Here is a 6536-nt window from a genome sequence, read left to right as displayed (position 1 = left end):
TTTGCACCCTCCCCCCTTTTGCGGGGAGCCGAAAATACGTGGCTTTTTTGTATTTTTTATAAATTCTGCATGTTTTTGCTCAAATTTCATCGTTTTGCTAATCATCAATAGTTTTCACTGATTCTAGATATTCAATGTATTACTTCCCATCATAGTCTGTTGAAGTTTTGATCCCAGAGCTATTCTAAGGCCTCCAAAATACTCCGAAGTTTGTGACACAAATGTAACATTCTCAACCAAATTTTATGCACGATGAATGATCACAGAACATAGGATCCTCTCCTCCTCTTCTTGGCGTAACGTCCTCACTGGGACAAAGCCTGCTTCTCAGCTTAGTGTTCTATGAGCACTTCCACAGTTATTAACTGAGAGCTTCCTCTGCCAATGACCATTTTGCATGCGTATATCGTGTGGCAGGCACGAAGATACTCTATGCTCAAGGAAGTCAAGGAAATTTCCTTTACGAAAAGATCCTGGACCGACCGGGAATCGAACCCGTCACCCTCAGCATGGTCATGCTGAATACCCGTGCGTTTACCGCCTCGGCTATATGGGCCCCATATATGCTCATAGCATAGTGAGGTCTAATGGACATCAACGTGACTAAATTTCTTGAACAGAGTGAACACAAACGATGATAGATGTTTCAGATCTTCAGAAAATGAATTCCAGAGTAGTTTGGATGACCTAGATCATCCAAGTCATGTACCGTGAATTTTCTAGGGGTTCTTTGAGGCTTTTTGAGTACCGTAGACTATGTTCTGTGATCATTCATCGTGCATAAAATTTGGTTGAGAATGTTACATTTGTGTCACAAACTTCGGAGTATTTTGGAGGCCTTAGAATAGCTCTGGGATCAAAACTTCAACAGACTATGATGGGTAGTAATACATTGCATGTCTAGGATCAGTGAAAACTATTGATGATTAGCAAAACGATGAAATTTGAGCAAAAACATGCAGAATTTATAAAAAATACAAAAAAAGCCACGTGTTTTCGGCTCCCCGCAAAAGGGGGGAGGGTGCAAAGGGAGGAGGTACCATGCATTTCTTAGCACAACTATTCCCCTTGACTATAAAAAAAAATTCCGGGGTAAAATGTTTTAAAACAAAGAAGATATTGCATTTCTACCAAAAGTAGATCGTCCCGGGTGTTTACGGGTTAATGTTTTGCAGTTGCTTGAAGAACGGATCATGTGAATCCTGGATAAAGTTTCTCATTTTCCACTTTTTAGCACAATCTCCCGTGATTCACTTTGAAAAAATAGCCGAAAAGCAGCAGCAAAAATGACACGCACAGCAAATCACAAAACACGTTCGTGCCCGGCAAAGTCTGTCGGAGAGATTTTATTTTGTAAACAAATACACAAAACTGTGAGGCAATGCATAAAACCAACAAAAGATTTCGTGGCCGTAACATAGACCAAAAAATGCTGTGATAAAACCGCTAGTTCTGTCATGAGCTCAGATATGACCACCTTAGGAGGGTTAGTCCTATTGAAGAAATCATCAGGAACACAGAGTGTTATCAGAAAAATATGTCGCCTAGCCGGGATAATATATGTAAATACAGAAAAATCATTACTAAATATTATGATTTTACGTACAGCTTGAGATCAAACGATTCAACACGTTCCCGTCATGCTTTAATTCAGAAAAATTACATAATGTCTTTGAAACTGCGCTATGTTGAAAACCCCGTTTAAGCACCCAATTCCATCGAGTAAATTAAATGCATTTAACTTCCAATTAATGCACAGTTTGTGTGGCGCACTTATTTTCTTGTCATTATCACAGTCACATTCACCACAAATTTCCCGTGGCATGTCTCTCCTAACACGTATTAAATAGGAAAACAAATCTGAATTTCAGATCGACATCTTTCCAATTGATGGCTGTATAAAAAAAAGCATAATTTATTCTGAAGATCGAACATTAGTGAGAAATAAACAAAACGAATGTTTGACAAGTCAGAAGATGCGGTTTTATTAAGAAGGTTGTATCGGGGATACGATAAAACTATGATACAACCCGAAATCCTAAGCCGGTTTGCATACGAAAGTCCTGTAGTTCGTAATAAGAATGGGCCAACTAGTCAGAACGTGGGCTTATGGAGGCATATTAGAACTCGAGATGACTGTAAAGTCGGCATCAATGGTTTTATCACAGACCAGACGTAACACTTGCGAAATTTCCATCGACCACGCTTTTAACGATCATTTTAAATGTTCATAGTTGTGGCTTTCACAACCATAGGCGCGCGCATCGTTTTTCTATGCGTTTGACGTTTCACACTAGCGCCTTCTGTTGACGATATTGCACAATACAGTGATTCGTGCAACTTTTCCACCAGGTGATGGTAGTGTGAAATTCCATGAAAATCGTTCAATGTGTTACGTCTGTTTGTCTGTGGTTGTATGTTTAGGGTTTTTGAATCGCTAAAAAACTTCGATAAAATCAAAATTGGACTTGGGAAAGTCAATCCTTTTTTCGAGCTTCAAAAATACAACGCAAAGTTAAAAACTTTTCCTTGACATGTTTGAAAGTTGTGTATTTTGATGTCACTAACACTCTGCCAGAAGAGGACGTTTAGAAATCCCTAGTATTTCACAAGTCATAATCATTTGAGACCAAATTTTACGCTTGAAAGTGGAATAAATTAAAATTTCAAATCAAACATGTGCTATGCTAGTTTATTATTCTTCTTTTTTTCTGAGTCTACGACTCCACTGCAACTTCTAAGATGTATAGGATACAGGGGATGGCCAAAGTGTTTGGGATAGGCACCTTTTCCCTCCCACAAAAAAAATCAACATGCTGTAACTTTTCATAGAATGCATCAAAAAATCTCAAATTTTGACTGTTTGACAACCTATTATATGTGCATCATTGGTACAATTGATGATTTTTTCGCAAAGTGAGAACCGTTCGGGTAAAACACTAATTTTTGAACTTTCATATCTCGAAAACCAGTGAACCAAATTGAATGAATTTTTTAACGTTTATCAACAATATATTGATGCTTAATACGACGTTATAAAATGTAATATTTTCTCATGGTGAATTAAGTTATACCGGGTTGATTTTTTTACCCATATAGAGGAAAATAAATTAAATTTACAATACCACACAAAAATACTAAATGTGTTCTTCCTTCAATCTAAATAGGCTCTAATATATCTGATGAAGATAAATCAATCAATCAATTAAGGTTTTCTGGTGATTTTATTACCAGCCAAGTGTTTCCAACGAGATTGAGGCACGCATGGAGACGCATGGTTGTTGATGTCTACGCTTTTCATGTTAGGGGTCATTCAAATACTACGATCATCGTTTTGCGGGGAGGGGGGTAACACTCCATTTATTGAGTATTCGAAAAAAGCGGGACAGAGGGGGGAAAAGGAGACGGAAATGCTCGAAAACTGATGGACGTAATTTTTGAATGTTTTTATGAAGTGGCATCTTACCCCATGGCAGATGGTCTTTTTGCACCACTTCCGTTTTACGAATCGGTTTTTAAAATCGCTAAAAATCGATGAAAATGCAATAATTTAGTGAATATTTTTGCTCAAGTATCGAGCAAATATTGTCTAGTTGCTGTTACCACTTTGAAAGCCTAACAAATGAGGCTAATTATCATTGAAAACGATGAAAGTTTGAAAAATGGCATTTTACCCTTGTGTGAGCATAACTGATCTGGCGAGACTAGATTGGAGGAGCATCTACGAGCGGCCAATCAAGCTTAGCTCCTTGGGTATAATGCACCATTATTGTGCTTGTCACACAATAAATCTACAAATTAATGTAATGACAGACAAAGAGAGCTTTTCAATTAATATCTGTAGAACGACTCAAAGAATACTAAGTTATCGAAAGACAGGTCAAGTTTCAGTAGGAACGTAGAGCCATAAAGAAGAATAAGAAGATATTTTCAATTAGTTAAGGTGTTTGATAGTGAAATACATACAGTGCTTAAAGGTTCTAAGACTTTTTAGAGTATTTCACAGCTTTTGGAACAGCCTCCTTTTAGGATACTATTGTTCTCCTTTGCAAAAGCTGTGAGTTCAAGGATGTGCAGAAATCGACGAAACAGTTGATTTGTACAAATTCCAGCTAGCAGCACATATGTGTAAAAGCACGATATCGTGCTATATAGCACATCACCACGAACGGAGCACGTGCCCACAAAAAGAAACCACAAATCCTCCGTTGTCGGTAAAGACAACCGTGGAATGAATGATTGATAAAAGTAAAGGAAGGATACATAAGGAAGATTGCTTTTTCTCGTGCATGTCGACAGTTTTCTATGGACCGACGACCCATGGTCAATTTGGTTACGTTTTTTTTCCTGTCTCCGATCGTTCGTGTGGTACATAAATACCTATATGTCGAAGATCCTATATCGTGCTCATCATCATGCCTTGTGACAATGAATGCCAACTCCAGCTTCGGTCAATGAATGGGAGGCGTAACTTTCAAGGTTAACGGCTATTTACCTACGGTGTCATCTTCGTTCGTCATTGTTACAAAAAAGGACCATTGACCACCGACAGCCTGTTTTATAGCATAGATACAGTGCCACCCACATTTGGGAAACGGCACCGCTGCCAGGCGTGGTGGAAATCGAATGCAAGGCAAGCAATGATTTGATTCCCTATTACGAGACACATTCCAGCGTAACGTGATACAATCATGAGGAACCAACTTTCATTTACAGGTTACATTAAGCATGCTGATTTGGTTCAAATATAGTTAATGTGTCAATAAACGCCTTCAAACTAAATCTTCAAACTTACATGTCACTACTACTGTCAGTTCTGTACGCCTAGGACGGTACCAAGGGCCAACGTGAAAAATCTCCATTCTTCGAATTTCCATGGACGAATCGAATAGGAATATTATTGCATTCACAGGGAAAAATTTCTACTCAGTGGCTGAGTTGGTCTTACTCAGAAATCGAAAAATCCTTTGTTTTCTTACACAGTTACCGTTAAAAGTGGGCCAACCCATAGCCACTAGAAAACAAAGGATTTCTCGATTTCTGAGTAAGGCCAACTCAGTCATTGAGTAGAAATTTTTCTCGGTGTTGTTAGCTATTATCCTTTAACCTTCACGTCCCGACCCCTGGCAATTCATTTTCAAATTGCTGACATTTCGTCAATTTTCATCCGATTTTTTTTATTCCGGAGATATTCCGGATTGTGCTGGGGTCAGTGGTTACCAAAATGGCTAAAAGTGATTATTTCGTGTGTTATTGTGTTTGAATCATCGATTTTCAGCGATATTTTTGGTGCAAACAATGAAACTCAACTGCGAAAACCAGATTTGTATTAGTTGACTTATACGGATCCTCGTGACAGGTTCCGCGGGGCCTCATTGGTGACACTTCTGGTTTTCAACCTAAACACGCCGTGCGACATATCCATCTTCATGATTTCGAACAGCTGAGTCAGAAACGATAGACTGAAGTCTGTATCAACTAATATGGCCACCCCGGAACATCTAGCACTGGTTCCACGGGGGTGTCATTGGGGACATTTTTGGTTTGCAAGCAAAACATGCCGTGCGACGTATCAATCTTCATGATTTCGAGAGAATGGTGCAGAAAAAAATGGACTGAAGTATGTTTCAACTGATGTGGCCGCTCCGGAACACCTGCCTGGGGGCCTCTCGATCACAATAACACACGAAATAGTCACTTTTAGCCATTTGGCAAAATTTATACAAACGTCATGCTAAGAGTAAAATACCAAGGATTTCTTTATGAGTTTTCCAAGGGCACCTTCAGAAATTCTTTCAGATATTTCTTCAGGAACTTCTCCAGGATTTTCTCCTTCGCGAATTCTTCCATGGGCATTTTGCGGGGTTCCGATAGTGATTGTTTCAGGGTTTGATCCAATAAATGCTTCAGGAATTCGTCCCACGATTCCTTCAGAAGTTTTCACAGATACTTCTGCAAGGATGCAACGACGAATTCCTTCAGGATTTTTGCATAGCTTCCTTCAGTGATTTCATCATGGATTGCTCTACAGATTTTCTCAAGAATTTCTGCAAATGTTCCTACAGAGATCTCTTCAGGAATTTCTCCATATATTCCTTCAAGAATTCCACTAGGGATTGCTCCAATAATTCAAACTAGAATAATTCAAAGTATTTTAGTAGGAATATCTTCCAGAATCCCTTTCAGAAAGTTTTACCACAGATTATCTAAAAAAAATCCAGGAATTTCATCAGAGGTAGAGGTCGTGGATATATGATTATATTATGAAGTTCAAAAAAATCATAGTTGGCTATATTCCCGGAAAACGCATACTTCAAAAAATCATATCTCAAAAACTATGCATCGTAGAACAAACTTTTTAGTGAAATCGACGCCAATTCAATAAAAATACATTGAGAAAAAATTTTCTTTAAACAATTTTCACCATGGACAAAAAATGTCTAAAAATGCTGATAACAGTACCGTCTGTATCATAGGGATTATTTTCAACAAAACATTTCTAAGTTCAAAAACTAATGCTCTTTCTTTAGTTCTTT

The sequence above is a fragment of the Aedes albopictus genome, chromosome 2 (genome assembly GCF_035046485.1).
Source record: "Aedes albopictus strain Foshan chromosome 2, AalbF5, whole genome shotgun sequence".
In the NCBI taxonomy this organism is placed as follows: Eukaryota; Metazoa; Arthropoda; class Insecta; order Diptera; family Culicidae; genus Aedes; species Aedes albopictus.
This window is presented reverse-complemented; position numbering follows the sequence as displayed.